General features: G+C 38.4%; 1 protein-coding gene across 1 annotated transcript in view; it reads right to left on the reverse strand.

Annotated features, from left to right (window-relative positions):
* Nucleotides 1-18,578, reverse strand: part of CALCB (calcitonin related polypeptide beta) — a 177,861-nt gene extending 159,283 nt beyond the window's left edge. Inside the window, exons 1-2 of the mRNA XM_037838483.1 lie at nt 18,473-18,578; nt 16,067-16,126 (exon numbers count right to left, since the gene is read on the reverse strand). The gene's annotated coding sequence lies outside the window, so the exon portion shown is untranslated. The remainder of the gene's footprint in view (nt 1-16,066; nt 16,127-18,472) is intronic.
* Nucleotides 18,579-20,590: the final 2,012 nt, after the last annotated feature.

Raw genomic sequence — 20,590 nt, forward strand, 5'->3', positions numbered from 1 at the left:
AGCAATAGAGCAGAGGAAAGAAAAAGGGACAGAAGTCAGCCAATCTCAGAAAGCACACTATTTTTAACAGTTCAAATAAATGACAGAAGAGGGAGCTCTAAGAACTTGGAAGTTAGGAAAGCTACACTGGCCACCTACCCTTCTAGTGCAAGAAAACTCACTCACTAAAACATAAGCAATGAGAAAGAAGTGTAGTCAAAGCCCATTCAAAATTATTGTCATAAGAATGGAAAATAGGAGCAGAATTACATCCTTTCATGCAATGAAACCAAGACAGAAAGACATACCCACAAAATAAATGAAAACTATATTTTAAAAAAAGAGGCTAAAAGAAATTAAGAAAATAAAAATGTCATAAAAGAAAAATTTAAATCAGAATCATAATAACTCAGAATTAAGTTGCAGAAAAGACTTTTTTTTTTACAATGGAGCTTAAATAAATCTAAGCAAAATATTATTAAGAAGAAAAATACAGAAAGAATACATTAGTGAATAAACACCATGGAGAGTGCATAAATAGAAATAAAAATGAGATAATTTTTTAGTTTAAAAATGAAATAAATTTAAAAGGATTTAAGAGGAAGTGGTAAGGAGGATCAGCAAAGAAGTGTCTGTGTGTCTATGGGTATAAATTCCTGAAAGAGAAAATCAAAGCAACTGAAAAGAACAGAGCAAATACTAAAAACCAATAAAGGAAGAAAATCATCCTGATATAAAAAAACAACTTGAAATTACATATTGAAAAGGCATACTATATACCTAAGAAAATCAGCCTAGAATGACTGACACCAAGATATATTCTAGTAAAATAATTAGACTTTAAGTATAAAGAAAAAATGCATTAAAGATAAACATTTAATAAGAAAATATTGAGCAAGAAAACATTAAATCATGCTATTAACTCTTGAATCAAAGCAGACATACAAATGACAGAATTTTCTAAAAGAATATTAATGAAAACACAACATATCAGAATCTGTGGGATACAGTGATAGTTTTCAGAGGAAAGTTTACAGCATTAAATACTTACATCAATAAAAATAAAAGTATGAATTTAACACCCAATACTTTGGTGGTTAGAGCCAATGCAATCAGATGAGAGGCATAAGGCAATTAAAGGCATAAGGATTGGAAGGGAAGAGATAAAAGTATCTCTAGTTGCATATAATAAAATTATGTATTTGAAAAACCCAAAGTAATCTCTATTTTAAGACACTAAAATTAAATATCTTGAAAACCCAAAGGATTCAAAATGACTATAATTTAATAAATAACAGGTTGATTATAGTCAATGTACAAACCCAGTAATCTTTATAGATTAAGACAAAAACCAGTTAAAAGATACAGTGGAAGAGAAAAATCCATTTAAATAGCAAAAATAATAATAATAATAAAAAACTAATATCCACAGTCTAAATGTGGAAAATAATATAACACCTTTTTGATTAAAAAAAAAAGAGTCTCAGAAAACTAGGAACAGAACTCCCTTGTTCTGATCAAAAATATCTAAGAAAATCACATTGCTATCATCATATTTAATGGTGAAACAATGAACTCTTTTTACACTGTGTTTGGAAACAACAAGGATGCCCATTATCACTACTTCTTTTCAATATTGTACTAAAAGAAAGGAAGGGAATGAGGAAGGGAGAGATGGAGGGAAGAATGGAAGGAGGGAGGCAAGAAGAAATAAAAGTTTAAAAAACTGGAAAAGAAAAAGTAAAACTGGCCCTCTTTACAGATAATATGATTGTGGATATGTACAATCTAAACTCTACAAAACAACTATTAGGAGTAATAAGTAAATTTATTAAGGTTTCTGAATATAAGGATATACAGAAGTCAAAGGTATTTCTACCAGAAATAAGAAAGAAAAACATATATATTTTAAAATACTACATATAACTCCAGCTCTTGATTGGCAAACCAGCGGGGCTGGGGACCAGCTCTGAGAATAGATTTTTTTTTTTTTTAATTAAGCAGCCCATTAAAGAAAGCAGCCAGCATTCTCCATTTTCAGCCGTGTTCCAGGCAGAGGGGGAAGTAAGGTTGAATAAGAGACAACGTAACTAATCAGGTAGAGGAGCTAGTTCCCTAAAGGGTGTATCTTCCCAAGAAAAGGTGGGGCAGGACCTAGTGCAAGTAGCAACTCTCATTCAGAGAATTTAGACCCTGGGGGCTGGGATATCAGCAAGTTTCAACTTACAAAAGTGGAGCCCAGCCTGTCTTAAACACACTCCAGCAGGAATGGAAGTGGGGCTGTTGAGAGTCCCATAGCTTTTCTAGGCTGCAGGGAACAAGGGGCTGAAGAGCAGCTTCTCCCCAAGAAAAAAAGGGAGGGCAATTCCCAGCACAGTTGGTGACTTTTATTTAGATAATTCAGACCCTAGGAGCTGGGAAAATAGAAACACTTTAAGCCCGCCTTCCCCTCAGCCTCTGTCTCAACTATGCTCCTGGCAAGGCCCTGTTGAGAATTAAAGGCACACTACCACTTTACGCATGTGGGGAGCAGTGGGCTGACAAGAGCCATCTACTGGGCAGGACAGGAAAAGCACAGATTCAGGAGGCTTCACAGGAATGACTGGCACTCTGCTGGGTCTTATCACTAGGAAACTTGATACTGATTTACAACCCCTTCATGAATCCCAGACCTATCTTGTCTGGGAAAAACTGACTGGGGAAGATCCTCTCTGAGGGGATCCTCCTTCCAGTATCAGCCCTCCTTGTAAAAGTTGCCAGAGGTAAAAACAAAATATAAAGAGGCAAAAACAAAACAAAACCAAGCAAACAGCAGATCAACATTCCCTGAGGAGGAAGAGGGAAGAGGAAGCTTTTTCCAGGGGGTGAAACAACTGTACAAAAAAAGGGCAACATTCCATATTTGCAGGGAAGAATCAGAAAAACAAGAGCTTAAAAAATCCTGATCAGTTAAACAAAACCTATGCTAGAAATCTAAAATAATTGAACTAAATATCAAAGAACAGTTAGAGCACAAAGCCAACAAAACAAGAAAACCCTAGGCAAAAGAGAGAAAACAACCTCCAGAATAAACTAAACAAGAAAATCAGATTCCTAGACACCAGCAAAAAAATCACAAGTCATACTAGGAAGCCCAAAGATATGGCTCAGTTAAAGGAACAAACTAAAACTTCAGATGAGATAAAGGAGTTGAAACAATTAACTAAAGATGTTCAAACAAACCCTCTAAATCAATTCTGAGTTGAACTCAGAAGCTTGCAAAGAAAATATGACAGAACTTATGGGAATAAAAGGCACAACAGAAGAGATGAAAAACACAATGTAGACATACAACAGCAGATTTGAAGAGGAAAAAGAAAGGATTAATGAACTAGAGTACAGAACATCTGAAAACTTACACACAAAAGAATACATAGGGAAAAGAATGGAAAAATTTGAGCAGGGTCTCAGGGAATTGAAGGACAACATGAAGTGTATGAGTATACATGCTATGGGTATCCCAGAAGGAGGAGAGAAGGGAAAAGGGGTGGAAAGAAAAATTGAGGTAATAATCATCCCAAATTTCCCAATGCATATGAAAGTCATCAAATTACAGGTCCAAGAAGTAGAACATACCCCAAAGAGAATTAGATCCAAATAGACCTACTCCAAGACACTTATTAATCATATTGTCAAATACCAAAGACAAAGAGACAATTCTGAAAGCAGCAAGAGAAAAGTGATCCATCACATACAAGGAAAGCCTGACAAGACTAGGTGCAAATTTATCAGCAAAAGCCATGGAGGTGAGAATGTAGCGGTATGATATATTTAAGATACTGAAAGAGAAAAACTACCAGCCAAGAATTCTATATAAGGCAAAACTGTTTAAAATACTTACAGATAAACAGACACTGAAAGAGTCCATGAACAAGAGATCAGCTCTATAAGAAATACTAAAGGGAGTGCTACAGGCTCACAGGAAAAGAGAGGAGAGGTTTGAAGGAGAGTGCAGAAATGAAGATTATCAGTAGGGATAACTAAAATGGTAAAAAGATAAAGAGATAAAAAGAAGATATGATATATAAAATCCAGAGGACAAAATGGTAGAAGAAATTACTTCCTTTGCAGTAATAACATTGAATGTCAATGGATTAAACTCCCAATCATAAGACATAGACCAGAAGAATGGAAAAAAAACAGGATCCATCTATATGCTGTCTAAAAGAGACTCACTTTAGACCCAGGGACAAAAATAGATCAAAGGTGAAAGGTTGGAAAAAGATCTTCCATGCAAACAGCAACCAGAAAAGAGCAAGAGTAGCTATACTAATATCAGAAAAATTAGACTTTAAGTGTAAAACAGTTAAAAGAGACAAAGAAAGACACTATGTATTTATAAAAGGAACAATTCATCAAGAAGAAATAACAATCATAAGAACTATTTATGCACCTAGTCAGAGTGTCCCAAAATATATGAGGCAAACACTGGCAATACTGAAGGGAGAAATAGACACTTCTACAATAATAGTTGGAGATTTCAATACACCACTCTCATCAATGGATAGAACATCTAGAGAGAGGATCAGTAAGGAAACAGAGAACTTGAATGATAAGATAAATGAACTAGACCTAATGGACATTTACAGAAATGCACCCCACAACAGCAGGATAAACATTATTCTCAAGTGCTCATGGATCATTCTCCAGGATAGACCACATTTTGGATCACAAAGCAGGTCTCAATACATTTAAAAATATTGAAATTATACAAAAAACTTTCTCAGATCATAATGGAATAAAGCTGGAAACCAATAATAGACAGAGGCTGGAAAATTCACTAATATATGGAGGCTAAAGAACACACTCTTAAACAACCAATGGGTCAAGAAAGAAATTACAGGAGAAATCAGTAAATATCTTGAGGCAAATGAAATGATAACACAACATATCAAAACTTATGGGATGCAGCGAAGGCAGTGCTGAGAGAGAAATATATTGCCCTAAATGCCTATATTAAAAAAGAAGAAAGAAAAAATCAAGGACTATAGGAGTCGGGCAAGATGGCGGCATAGAGAGGAGTGGAAGCTAAGTAGTCCCCCTGGAACAACTACAAAAAACCAGAAACAACTAGTAAATAATCCAGAATAACTGCAGGGGGACAAACGAGACCATCCACTCATCATACACCAACCTGAATTGGGAGGAATGCCCGAGAACACAGCACAAAATCTGTAAGTAAAACCTGCGGAACCAAGTCGTGAGACCCCCTCCCCCATAGCCCGAGCTGCAAAGCCTCGTGGTGCCATAGAGAAGCTCTCTCCCAGCAAGCGAATACAGCTCAGCTGAGCTCCAACTGGGGATTTAAGTAGCGAGTGTGAACTGCTCACTACAGGTACGCATCCCCAAGAACAGACAGAGGCTTTGGGTGACGACTGACCTGGGAGAGCCGGAGGGTCGCCTTGGACTGGGTCTGAAGGGGACTGTTTCTTTTTTGCCTCAGTGGAGAAAGCCCCAGTCATTTTCAGTTTCCAGGGCTGTGACTCAGGGAAGGGCGGAGACAGCACAAGCAGAGAGCGAGACCAATGAAACGCTAATGACCTCCACCTGGCGGGTCTGTCTTCTCTAGGAGGAAAGGGGTGGGGCCCTTTCCATTCAGAACCAGACCCCAGAGCCTGGGGGAACACGGCCACACCACCTCACACCAGTCAAGAATTATAGGCTAACAGACATCACCTGCTGGGCAGAAAAGCACAATGACCTGAGGCATCAAAGGGTGGAGCAATTTTCTAAGACACACCCACAGGGAAACCAGATAATGAATATTTCTTCCCTCTGGGACCTGAGCCTGTTCTGGTCTGGGAAAACCTGATTTGGATAACCAAGGAAACCATGCCTAGACAACAGAAAATTAAAACCTACACTAAGAAAAACAAAGTTATGGCCCAGTCAAAGGAACAAACGTACACTTCAACTGAGATACAGGAATTTAAACAACTAATGCTAAATCAGTTCAAAAAGTTTAGAGAAGATATTGCAAAAGAGATAGAGGCTGTAAAGGAAGCACTGGACATGTATACGGCAGAAATAAAAAGTTCAAAAAAACAACTAGAAGAATCTATGGAAATGAAAGGCACAACACAAGAGACGAAAGACACAATGGAAACATACAACAGCAGATCTCAAGAGGAAGAAGAAAACACCCAGGAACTGGAGAACAAAACACCTGAAAGCCTACACGCAAAGGAGCAGGTGGAGAAAAGAATGAAAAAATATGAGCAACGTCTCCGGGAACTCAAGGATGAAACAAAGTACAATAATGTACGTATCATTGGTGTCCCAGAAGGAGAAGAGAAGGGAAAGGGGGCAGAAGCAATAATAGAAAAAATAATTAATGAAAATTTCCCATCTCTTATGAAAGACATAAAATTACAGACCCAAGAAGCGCGGCGTACTCCAAACAGAAGAGATATGAATAGGCCTACACCAAGACACTTAATAATCAGATTATCAAATGTCAAAGACAAAGAGAGAATCCTGAAAGCAGCAAGAGAAAAGCGATCCATTACATACAAAAGAAGCTTAATAAGACTATGTGCAGATCTCTCAGCAGAAACCATGGAGGCAAGAAGGAAGTGGTGTGATATATTTAAGATACTGAAAGAGAAAAACCGCCAACCAAGAATCCTGTATCCAGCAAAGCTGTCCTTCAAATATGAGGGAGAGCTTAAAATATTTTCTGACAAACAGACAATGAGAGACTTTGTGAACAAGACACCTGCCCTACAGGAAATACTAAAGGGAGCACTACAGGGTGATAGAAGACAGGAGTGCGTGGTTTGGAACACAATTTTGGGAGATGGTAGCACAACAATGTAAGTACACTGAACAAAGGTAACTATGAATACGGTTGAGAGAGGAAGGTGGGGAGCATGTGAGACACCACAAGAAAGGAGGAAAGATAAAGACTGGGACTGTGTAACTTGGTGAAATCTAGAGTATTCAACAATTGTGATAAAATGTACAAATATGTTCTTTTACGAGGGAGAACAAGCAAATGTCAACCTTACAAGGTGTTAAACATGGGGAGGCATTGGGGGAGGGATGCAATCAGCATAAACTAGAGACTGTAACTAATAGAATCATTGTATTATGCTTCCTTTAATGTAACAAAGGTGATATACCAAGGTGAATGCAGATAAGAGGGGGGGAGAGGGGAGGCATGTTAGACACTTGACATTGGTGGTATTGTCTGATTCTTTATTCTACTTTGATTTAAGGTTATTTTTCCTTTTGCTGCTTCCTAGCTGTCATTTTTTTTTTTCCTCTTTCTTTTGCCTCTCTACCTTCTTTGACTCTCCCTCCTGCCTTGTGGAAGAAATGTAGATGCTCTTATATAGATAGTGGTGAAGGTGGTAAACACATAAATGTATGACCATGAAGAAAACCATCGATTATTTACTTGGGATAGAATGTATGGTGAGTGAACAAAACCATATTTAAAAAAAATGGGTTGATGACAAAACCTTGAGGGCAATATACTGAGTGAAATAAGCCAGACACATTAGGACAATTATTACAGGGTCTCACTGACAGGAACTAATTATAATATGTAAACTCATAGACATGAAATATAAGGTACCAAGATATAGGACGAGGCTTAAGAATGGGGAGTGGTTGCTTAATATGAGGAGAATGTTGAATTAGGATGAACTCAAATGTTTGGAAATGAACAGGGGTGTTGGTAGCAAGATGTGAGAATATCTAATAGCGCTGAATGGTGTGTGAATGAGGTGGAAAGAGGAAGCTCAGAGTCATATATGTCACCAGAAGGAAAGTTGGAGGTCAAAAGATGGGAATGTATAAAACTGAATCCTATGGTGGGCAATGTCCATGATCAACTGTACAAATAACTAGAAATCACTTCATGAACCAGAACAAATGTATGACGATACAATTAGAAGTTAATAATAGAGGGGCATATAGGAAAGAACTATATACCTATTACAAACTATATACTACAGTTAGTAGTATTTCAACATTTTTTTCATAAACAGTAACAAATGTACTATATCAATACTAGGAGTCAAAAATTGAGGGGGGTTGGTTAGGGATAGGGGAGGATTAGAGTTTCCTTTTCTTTTTTTCTTTTTTCATCTTTCACTTTATTTCTTGTCTGGAGTAATGAAAAGTTTCTAAAAATTGAACAAAAATTAATTGTGATGGATGCACAGCTGTATGAGGGTACCCAGGGGCAAATGATTATACACTTTGGCTCTTTGGATAATTGTATGGTATCTGAACAATCTCAATAAAAATGAAAAAAAAAAAAAAATCAAGGACTTAACTGCTCATCTGGAGGAACGAGAAAAAGAACAGCAAACTAACCCCAAAGCAAACAGAAGGAAAGAAATATCAAAGATTAGAGGAGAAATAAATGAAATTGAGAATAAAAAAAAAAATAGAATCAACAAAACCAGAAGTTTGTTCTTTGAGAAAATCAGTAAAATTGATGACTCCTTAGCTAGGTTGACAAAAGAAAAAAGAGAGAGAATGCAAATAAATAATTTAGAAATGGGAGAGGGGACATTACCACTAACCCTGCAGAAATAAAGGAGAAAATGAGAGGATACTATGAGCAACTGTATGCGAACAAACTAGACAACACAGACGAAATGGACAACTTCTTAGAAACACATGAATAACCAACATTGACTCTAGAAGAAATAGAAGACCTCAACAAACCAATCACAAGTAAAGAGATTGAACCAGTCATCAAAAATCTCCCAACAGGGAAAACTAAGATGGAGGCTAGCTGAGACAGGGAGAAAAAACGCCTCTGTGAAAAACACTAGCTAAAAAACAGAAAGTGACCCAGAATACCAGTTACAGTGATGCGCCAGCTGGACAAGGTCTCCTAGCTCCAGAGGGGCCGTATACTTGGTGAAACCAGGAGTCTGCATTCTGAAATGAGTGAGTAAGCTGGCTGGAAGACCCGCAGCTGTGTGGCGGTCTGGGGAAGCCAGGGTTCAGCGTTTGGAGACTGACTGGCTCTTTTTAAAAAAAAAAAGGGAAAAACCCACGAGCGGCTGCAGCTGCGATTGTGGGAAACATGCAGTAAAACACAGCAAGAGGGGGCTGGGCCGGCCTCTCGGTGTCTGGCCAGGAAAATAGCCCACTGCAGATACCCTTGGGTCAGGGGAAAGGAGGGGAGAGCCAGAAGCAGAAAGAAACCCTGCAGCTAGCAGCTGGCCCCCTGGAGGGCTGGATAAACTCCTGCCCGGGGCTGTGCCCACAGCCCAGAGCCCCGCCAGTTGTCCCGGAGCTGGGAAGGAGGAACTGTGCGAGGAGGAGGGGGCTGAGATGCCCTGTTAGGCCATTTTAGCTTCAGCTGAGAGCATCCCGGCGCACGGCCCGGCGGCCCGGGGCTTCCCTTGAGGGACGTTGTGCACTGCTGACATAGCATGACATTCCCTGGGCTGAGCTCCTGGAGGATCGTGGCTGGGAGAGGGGACCCGCTCGGAGAACCCAGGGACACTACTCCAAGTCCGGTGGTTTGTGGGACAGCGAGAGAGAGGGTCTGGGGCTGAAGTGAAATGAAGGCTTAGACTCCTGTGGGGGCCTTGAATCTCCTGGAACCTGGGGGATTTGAAAATTAAAACTGCCCTTCCTTCCTGGCCACCCAGACACACGCCCCACATTCAGGGAGGACAGCTCCAGCAACACACCCAAACTGAGTTCTCCAACTGAACCCACAAGAATCATTTCCCCACACACCATGGAAACAAGGTTGAGAACTGACTTGAGGGATATAGGTGACTCACAGACGCCATCTGCTGGTTAGTTGGAGAAAGTGTACATCACCAAACTGTGTTTCTGAAAAATTAGATTGACATCCCTTTTTTTTTACAACTTGAAAGAACCCTATCAAGCAAAACAAATGCCAAGAGGTCAAAAACAACAGAAAATCTCAATGCATATGATAAAACCAGATGATATGGAGAATCCAACTCCAAACACACAAATCAAGATTTCGGAAGAAACACAGTACCTCACAAAATTAATCAAAGAACTACAATCGAGGAACGAAAACATGGCAAAGGATTTAAAGGACATCAAGAAGACCATGGCCCAGGATATACATGACATAAAGAACACCCTAGAAGAGCATAAAGAAGACATTGCAAGAGTAAATAAAAAAATAGAAGATCTTATGGAAATAAAAGAAACTGTTGGCCAAATTAAAAAGACTCTGGATATTCACAATACAAGACTAGAGGAAGCTGAACAACATCTCAGTGTCCTAGAAGTCCACAGAACAGAAAATGAAAGAACAAGAGAAAGAATGGAGAAAAAAATAAAAAAAAATCGAAATGGATCTCAGGGATATGATAGATAAAATAAAACGTCCAAACTTAAGACTCATTGATGTCCCAGAAAGGGAAGAGAAGGGTAAAGGTCTCAAAAGAGTATTCAAAGAAATCGTTGGGAAAACTTCCCCAACCTTCTACACAATATAAATACATAAAGCATAAATGCCCAGCGAACTCCAAATAGAATAAATCCAAATAAACCCACTCCGAGACATATTCTGATCAGACTCTCAAATACTGAAGAGAAGGAGCAAGTTCTGAAAGCAGCAAGAGAAAAGCAATTCTCCACATACAAAGGAAACAATGTAAGACTAAGTAGTCATTACTCAGCAGCCACCATGGAGGCGAGAAGGCAGTGGCAAGACATATTTAAAATTCTGAGAGAGAAAAATTTCCAACCAAGAATACTTTATCCAGCAAAACTCTCCTTCAAATTTGAGGGAGAGCTTAAATTTTACACAGACAAACAAATGCTGAGAGACTTTGCCAATAAAAGACCTGCCCTACTTCAGATACTAAAGGGAGCCCTACCAACAGAGAAACAAAGAAAGGAGAAAGAGATATAGAGAATTTTAACAGACATATATAGTACCTTACATCCCAAATCACCAGGACACTCATTTTTCTCTTGTGATCACAGATCTTTCTCCAGAAGGGACCATAAGTTGGGACATAAAACAAGCCTCAAGAAATTAAAAAAAAAAATTGATTATACTCAAAGCACATTCTCCAACCACAATGGAATACAAATAGAAGTCAATAATTTTTGAACTGTAACTCCACTATTTACTTCCTACATGATATAAAATACACAAACTCTAAGGACAAATCAGTGGTTTTGAACTCAATGTAAAATATGTAATTTTAGACAACTATATAAAGGTGGGGGAATGAAGGAGTATAGGAACATAGTTTATGTGTCCTATTGAAGTGAAGATGGTATCAAAGAAAAACAAGATTGATATGGATTTAAGAGGTTAATTTTAAGTCCCACAGTAAACACAAAGAAATTATCAGAGAATATAACCATAGAGATGAAAAGTAGAGTTTGGGTTAAGAGAAATGGGGGAAGGGGCAATGGGGAGTTAAGAAATGAGTGTAGGGTTGCTGTTTGAGGTGAAGGGAAATTTCTAGTAATGGATGGTGGGAAAGAGCATTATAACATTCTAAATGTGATTAATCCCACTAATGGAAGGCTAGGGAGGGGGTGCAATGGGACGATTTAGGCTGTATATATGTTTCCACAACTGGAAAAAAAAAAAAAAAAAGACAGTCTAACTAGATGACAACTGAATGCTAAGGATGAACTTGGATGGGATTGGAGGATAGAGGACAGGTGGCTCAAAGGGACACAGTTAAGACATAAAGAAAAGGAAATACAGAATGTAAGCTTTGTATCATTGTTGAATCTCTTGTACTTCTTAGCTGCGCTTAATGGAATTGCATAAAAGAATGTTCTTGTTCATGGGAAGTGTATACGTGAATTATAGTGTATGCTCAAGGATGTGTGTGGCTAATTCTCATATATTCAGAAGACAGAGTAATAGATGATGGATGATAGATGGGAGGGAAAGAAATAGCAATGTGACAGCATGTTAAAGTTGGTGGATTGAGCTATCGAGGGAAGGGGGTCAGGGTATGAGGGAATTCTGTGTATGGAGCTAGTATTGTTTTTGCAACTGTTCATATAACTTTGAATTTCTTTAAAAAAAAAAAAATCTCCCCAACAAAGAAAAGTCCAGGACCAGATGGCTTCACATGTGAATTCTACCAAGCATTCAAGAATTATTACCAATCCTGCTCAAACTCTTCAAAAAAATTGAAGAGGAGGGAAAGCTACCTAACTCATTCTATGAAACCAACATCACCCTAATACTAAAGCCAGACAAAGATACTACAAAAAAAGAAAATGACAGACCAATCTCTCTAAAGAATATAGATGTAAAAATCCTCAACAAATTACTTGCAAATAGAATTCAGAAGCACATAAAAAGTATTGTACACCCCGACCACGTGGGCTTTATTCCAGGTAGGCAAGGATGGTTCAACACAAGAAAATCAATTAATGTAATACACCACATCAACAAATCAAAGGGGAAAAACCACATGATAATTTTCATCGACATAGAAAAGGCATTTGACAAAATTCAGCATCTTTTCTTGATGAAAACACTTCAAAGGACAGGAATAGAAGGAAACTTTGTCAACTGATAAAGGGCATATATGAAAGCCCACAGCTAACATCATACTCAGTGGAGCAAGACTAAAAGCGTTCCCTCTAAGATCAGGAACAAGACAAGAATGCCCACTATCACTAATGTTATTGAACATTGTACTGGAAGTTTTAGCTAGAGCAATTAGGCAATAGAAAGAAATAAAAGGCATCCAAATTGTAAAGGAAGAAGTAAAACTTTCACGGTTTGCAGATGACATGATCCTAAATGTAGAAAATCCCAAAAAAATCTATGGCAAAGCTACTAGAGCTAATAAATGAGTTTAGAAAAGTGGTAGGATACAAGATCAACATGCAAAAATCAGTAATGTTTCTATAAGCTAGTAATGAGCAATCTGAGGAGGAAATCAAGAAAAAATTCCATTTATAATAGCAATCAAAGAATCAAATAACCAAGGACATAAAAGACCTATACACAGAAAACTACAAAACATTGCTAAAGGAAATCAAGGAAGACCTAAATAAATGGAAGGACATACTGTGTTCATGGATTGGAAGTCTAAATATAGTTAAGATGTTAATTCTACCCCAAATGATTCAGAGATACAATGCAATACCAGTCGAAATCCCAACAACTTACTTTGCAGAAATAGAAAAACCAATCATCTAAATTATTTGGAAGGGCAGGGTGCCCCAAATAGAAAATAAATTCTTGAGAAATAAAAATGAAATTAGAAGTCTCACACTAACTGATTTTAAAGCATATTACAAAGCTACAGTGGTCAAAACAGCATGGTACTGGCATAAAGATAGATAGATTGATCAATGGAATTGAATTGAGAGTTCAGAAATAGACCTTCACATCTACAGACAATTGACTTTTGACAAGATAACCAAGTTCACTCAACTGGGACAGAACAGCCTCTTCAACAAATGGTGCTTGGAGAACTGGATATCCATAGCCAAAAGAATAAAAGAGAATCCCTATATCACACCATATAAAAAATTAACTCAAAATGAATCAAAGACCTAAACAGTAGAGTTAAAACCATAATACTTTTAGAAGAAAATATAGGGAAATATCTTAAAGATCTTGTGGTAGGAGTTGGTTTCTTAGACTTTACACCCAAAGCAAGCAATGAAAGAAGAAATAGATAAATGGGATCTCCTCAAAATTGAATGCTTTTGTGTACCAAAGGATTCTGTCATAAAAGTAAAAAAAACAACCTACTCAATGGGAGACAATATTTGGAAACCACATTTCTGATAAGGGTTTAATATCCGGAATATATAAAGAGATCTTACAACTCAACAACAAAAAGACAAACAACCCAATTTTTAAAATATGCAAAAGACATGAATAGACACTTTTCCAAAAAATAAATACAAATGGCTCAAAAGAATATGAGAAGATGCTCATCTTCACTAGCTAATAGGGAAATGAAAAGCAAAACTACAATGAGATATCATCTCACACCTACTAGAATGGCCATTATCAAAAAAAAAATCAAAACAGAAAACTACAAGTGCTGGAGAGGATATGGAGAAATAGATACACTTATTCACTGTTGGTGGGAATGCAGAATGGTGCAGCCACTCTGGAAGGCAGTTTAGCTGTTCCTCAGGAAGCTAGGTACAGAATTGCTGTATGATCCAGCAATCCAATTACTAGATATATACTCAGAAGAACTGAAAGCAGGGACACAAACAGACATTTGCATACCAATGTTTATAGCAGCATTATTCACAATTGCCAATAAATGGAAACAGCCCAAATGTCCATCAACTGATGAGTGGATAAACAAACTGATACATACATATGATGGAATATTATGCAGCTGTAAGACAGAATAAAGTCATGATGCATGCAACAATATGGATGAGCCTTGAGGACATTATGTTGAGTGAAATTAGCCAGAAACAAAAAGACAAATATTATATGGTCTCACTAGTACGAACTAACTACAACAAACAAACTCTGAGAGTTAAGTTTAAGAACCCAGGTTATCAGGAGATAGCAAGAGGGTAGAGATTGGGCACTTGATGCTTAAGGAGTACAGAATGTTTAACAAGATTAAAGGTTCAGAAATGGATAGCACAATACTGTGTGATGGTAGTACAATACTGTAAGTGTAATTAACAGTGGATTGTGAGTATGGTTGAAAAAGGAAGGCTAGAGTAGTGTATGTCACAAGAAGGAGATATAGAGGATAAAAACTGGGACTGTATAACTTAGCAAAACCAGAGTGGGCAATAATGGTGGTTAATTGTATAAATATTAGAGTTCTTACATGAATGAGAACAAACGTATGTCACTATTACAAAGTGTTAATAATAGGGTGTTATATAGGAAAAAATACAATTGATGCAAATTAAGGTCTATAGTTAATGGTAATATTGTAATAATCTTTCATTAATTGTAACAAAGGCACAATATCAAAGCTAAATGTCACTAGTAGGGGGATGTAAGGGGTATGGGATATTTTTCTTCGGAAGAAATGAGAATGTTCTCATATTGACTGTAGTGGTGAATGCATAACTATGTGATTACACAAGGAGCCACTGATTATACTTAGGATGGATTGTATGGTGTGTGAATAAAACCTTTTTTTTTTTTTTTTAAAAAAAAAAAGAACAAATAGGGAATAAGTATTCTATTTGGCTCAAAAGAAAAACAGCAACGGATTATTGAATGGGACACAGTGTTAAATAGATTAATCTTTAAAAAAAATAATACTACATATAATAGAATCAAAAACCTTCAAATGCCTAGGCATAAAACTAATGAAAGAAGTGCAAGGCCTCTACAATGAAAACAACAAAACATTGTAAAAGAAATTAAAATATAAATAAAGATTTATTTCTAATCCATGTATATGGATTAGAAAATTCAATGCTCTTAAAATGTCAATTCTGCCCTTATTAAAGGTCTCTAAATTGAATTCAATCCTGATCACAATTCCAGTAGGTTTTTTGTGGAAATTGACAGGCTGACTCTAAAATTTTTATCCAAAGTAACTAGAATAGCCAAGAAAATCTTAAAGAACAAAAACAGAGTTGCAAAAGTTGTATTAGTACATTAAGATATACTATAAAGCTAGAGTAATTAAGACAGTGTGGTATTGTCACAAGGATAGAAAAAATAATGGAAAAAATAGAATCCTAATGCAGACTCATACCCAAATCACCTGATTTATGGCAAAGGTACACTTCAATTCAGTGGGAGAAAGGTGGTGTTCTCAATAAATGGTGCTAGACCAACTGGATATTCACATGGGTAAAAGAACATACCTCACATATGTCAAAAAATTAATTTGAGGTGTATTATACATCTTTGAGAAGAAAACATAGGCAAAAATTTCTTAAACAGGAAATAAAAGTAATAAACAGAGAAAGAACAATTTGAGCAAGAAAATAAATAATGTAGTGGTGGATTAAAATCCAAATAATAAAATAAATGAGTCCATACTGGTATAAACAAAGGATTGAATAAATAAACAAAAGGGAGAAGATGCAAATATTCCTTACAGAAGAATTCCAAATAATGTATGTAAATACTCACCCCTCCAAGAGATGGAGCTTAATCCCTACTCCTTTTCATGTGGATAGACGTAAGGACTCGCTTTCAAAGAACACAATACAGAAAGGGAAAAAATAGTTACTTTACACTGGAGAGACCCAGTAGATACTATTGTAATCAAGTGATCGGGGTAAACATGATCTGTAATGTCATGTTGATAGCCTGTATCCTGCTATGATTTGATGAGAAGGGCATTCACTTCTGTGATCTTCCCCAAAATCTGTATCCCCAATCCAAACATGAAGAAAACATCATACAAATTAAAATTGAGGGACATTCTACAAAATACCTCACTAGTACTCTTCAAAACTCTCAAGGTCATTTAAAAAAAAAAGGAAAGACTGAGAAACTGTTATAGAGGAGAATAAGGAGACATGACAACTAAATGCAATGTGGTATTCTGGATGGGATCTTGGGGCAGAAAAAAAGGACATTACTGAAAAAACTGGTAAAATGCAAATAATATCTAGAGTTCAGTTAATAGTGATATACCAACATTAATCTCTTAGTTTTAACTAACATTTCACAGTCAGGTAAGATGTTAACATTAGGGAAAAGTGGGTGATGGTTATACAAAAACTCTCTGTACTATCTTTGCAAATTTCCTGTAAATCAAAAATTATTCCAAAATAAAAAATTTTAAAAAAAATGGGATACACAGAAGGAACTGAAATTAGCTTATTTTGCCTATAGTTTTAGATCAAAAAGTTCCTTTTCAATATCAAAAAGAATGTGCTGTATATATTTCTCATAAAAAGTTTTCTAATTTATAATGCTTTCCTTATAAATCAAAAGGAGTAGCAAGTTCAGTTTCACAACTTGGAAGAAGAGGATGAACAGTGTAATCAAGGATCATGTCCTACAGCTTGAATAATCTTAATCATTTTTAAATGATCTAGGTTTTAAATTAGAATCACTTAAATCTCTTAGACAGATGAACTCAGAACCACAAAGGAAAGCCAGCCTTGCCCATCCCCTCTCCCCACAACAAACATAACATAGACCCATGTCCAGTAGGGCACAGAAGATGGGCCTCTCCCCTGTTTTTTGTTTTTCTTTTTTTAATTAAATTGTTTTGTTGAGATATATTCACATACCATACAGTCATCTGAAGTGTACAATCAATTGTTCACAGCACCATCATACAGTTGTGCATTCATCACCCCAGTCTATTTTTTTGAACATTTCCCTTGTACCAGAAAAAGTGAAAATAAGAATAAAAAATAAAAGTAAAGAACAACACTCAAACCCCCCCCACACCCTATTTTTCGTTTAGTTTTTTGTCCACATTTTTCTACTCATCCATCCATACATTGGATAAAGGGAGTGAGATCTACAGGGTTTTCACAATCACCCCTTGTAATCTACATTGTTATACAATCATCTTCAAGAGTCAAGGCTGCTGGGTTGGACTTTGATAGTTTCAGGTATTTACTTCTAGCTATTCCAATACATTAAAACCTAAAAAGGGTTTTCTATATAGTGCACAAGAATGTCCACCAGAGTGACCTCTCGACTCCATTTGAAATCTCACAGCCACTGAAACCTTATTTCATTTCATTTCGCTTCCCTCTTTCGGTCAAGAAGATGTTCTCAATCCCACAATTCCGGGTCCAGGTTCATCCCCAAGAGCCATATCCTGCATTGCCAGGGAGATTTACACCCCCGGGAGTCAGGTCCCATGTAGGGTTCTCCCCTGTTTTTGAATCCCCACTCTATGACTTGGAGACAAGTCACTTTTTCCCTGGAGTTGCTCAACTCCTCAGGCCTTAAGGTATCTGCAGCATCAGCTGAAAGCTTTGGAACCCACACTGGTGGGCACAAAGTTGCTCTTCACCATGCAGTAGGGTCTGCTTAGCAAGCCTGATAGCCGGCGAAGTGTTGGAGGCTCTCATCTGGGCAGTGATGCTGATTAGAAGGAGAGAGAAGACGAGAAAGGACTGTGAATCTCTGAGGTTAGGAGAGGCCAATGGAGAGGAGCCTGCCTCATGGGACCTTCATACAAAGAACTAATGTTCCCAGTTGCACGATTTAACCACTTAAGTGTTTCTCCTAAACACAATTATTAAAACAGACAATCACAGGGCTACAACGGAAAATCATCACGCCAACCTTTGCTAGGAACCCTTCTAAAGAATATGACAGAAAACCCAGAGCCCACTCCAGTTCCTGGCTGTGGGGCACATACTGAAACCCTACTCTTCCCACTCTTTATAGTCAGTCCCTTCAGAGCCACCAAGGGGTGATTAGCAAAGGCTGGACGGCCCACAGTGAATGTGGGGGTTATTCCTAGTCTCACTGAGGCACACAGGGACTCTGTAAAGGCCACATCCCAAGACCAGGATCACACACACCTCCACAGGAAAATAAAATTCTCCAAAGTCTTACCTGGAAGAGGCTGGGGAAACAGGGTTTGCAGCATCATCTTTCAGAAGTGCTTATCTGCTTCTTAGCACCCCTGTCTTTGCAGCTTCAGCTGGTTCACAGCTGGGACCATCTACCAAGGCCTGTTTCCAGCCACCAGCCACCCTGGACTAACACTACTTCTAAGCATACCCTCGATGCCTGGAACCTGAGCCGCCTGAGGCCTGCGGGTCCCACCATACACCTGCGGGCTCCCACCCTGAGCTATAGTAGGACGCACCCCAGATCGTCCTCCCACGCCCTCCCGCGCCCTCCCGCGAACGCCAAAGATGTTGCAGGCCTGGAGGTTTCAAATTTCTGTGCTCAGCCAGAGAGAAGCATTCTCACAGTTTGCTCAGGACTCACCCAGGCTCCAGATATTCGAAATCCACAATCTGTAGGGGCTAGCCTCCTCCCAGACATCTACTAGTTAACAATTCATTGTGACTCCCAGAAGCACTCTTGCAAAGGACCCACACACGCTGAGAACAGACGCAGCTCCGGCATTCAAGACCCATACACAGTCTATCATACTGCACACACGCCCTCTCCCACATCCTACAAATGAAACTTCTTTCTGGAGTGGGTGCTTACCAGGGTTCTGCTTCCCCACGCGGATTGAAGATCCAAGCGCGCAGCGCACCCCGCAGTCTCCCGCCTCCGCTTCAGAAAGCTCCGCCTCGGTCTGGGAAGGAGACGCGCCAGAATAGGAGCCGGCCTTGGGGATCAACTTGGAGATTCAGGATGCTCCCAGGTAGGGCAGGAGGTCTCAACTCACCGGGCTGCACCGCGTTTTGGCGTCCTGTAAGCCCCGGGGTCAGCCTGTCGGCCTGCGGTGGGTTCCCGGAAGCTCCACCTCCTTCGCGGCTGGCAGGGGTACGTTGTCTTAATGCCTTGCTTGCTTCTTCTGCGACCTGGGCCCAGAAAAGCGAGTGGTTGTAAAGGCTCTCGCTCTCAAATGCTCCCAGGAAAAGCACCAGGGGAACTATGTTGTTCTCAGAAGTCTGCTCAGTTTAAATTTGGCCTGTGCTGACGGTCCAGTGTTTCCTCTGAACCCCCAAATAAAGCCACCCTGTGATGGACCAGTGGGCCACGTGCAGCCTTCGCGTAGTGAGCGCTAGGGAAACATGCATAGAAAAATTAGTCTTGGGGTTGGCAAGTCAAAACCTTTTTGTTTCTGATACCTAGCGTCACCCACCGCCAGGAGTAAATCCCAAACAAATTAAGCAGATCTACAGCTGGATTTTCTTTTTGGTCTTAACTTCGTTCTTTTATGGAGGTCCCAAGGCCGGAACTAGGTTCGCAATTGCCTCCAGTACAAAATTTAAAGGGGCGCCAAATATCTAAGTAATCAAGATAAATATTTTAATGCAATGTCTATTTAAAATTGCATAATTCTGTGATGAATGAAATATCTAAATTTTAAATAAGGGTCTAACAGGGCCAGGATTAGGGTGAAGCCAGTGAGCCAGGATTATGCAAGTGCTGTGTGTCCGATTGTGGTCTTCCTTTAAAATGCTGATTATTTTATACATCATGGATTTTTGCGTTAATTTTTATTTCTTAAAATATTGCATTGAAGTATTGTTTATCTTGATTTCTGAGTTTTCCTCCCTAAATTTTGCACAGCAGAATGCCTCACTCATTCACACTAGTCCCAGTCCTCATTCCAGCTTTTATGAGTGCCACCTCTTCTTCCTACCCTTTGCTAAAGGTGAAACAATTTCGGTGATTCATCTCTCCTTGGGGAGTGGTGGCTCCTCACCCTCTAGATTGATAACAACTGGTCACCTTGACTTCACCTCTCTAGTGGGTTCAAAAATTAGGATTTTGTAGATTATTCAGCTTTTTCTCATTGGTCAGGTGGGAGTAACACTCTTCTTTCTACATCCTAAGCAGGAGTAGAATTCCTATTTATTTTTTTAATTGGAAATTATTTTTATTATAAATGCTATGCAAATATTATTAAAATTCAAATAGGAGGTAAAAATGTTATTCTTACATAAGTATTGGATTTCCTTCTTGGCTTTTATTCTCATTTATTTTTGTTTTCTTTAACAATGATGTATTATGTCAGGTTCCCTGGGAAACAGACACTGAGTT

Source organism: Choloepus didactylus, chromosome 6 (assembly GCF_015220235.1).
Source record: "Choloepus didactylus isolate mChoDid1 chromosome 6, mChoDid1.pri, whole genome shotgun sequence".
In the NCBI taxonomy this organism is placed as follows: Eukaryota; Metazoa; Chordata; class Mammalia; order Pilosa; family Megalonychidae; genus Choloepus; species Choloepus didactylus.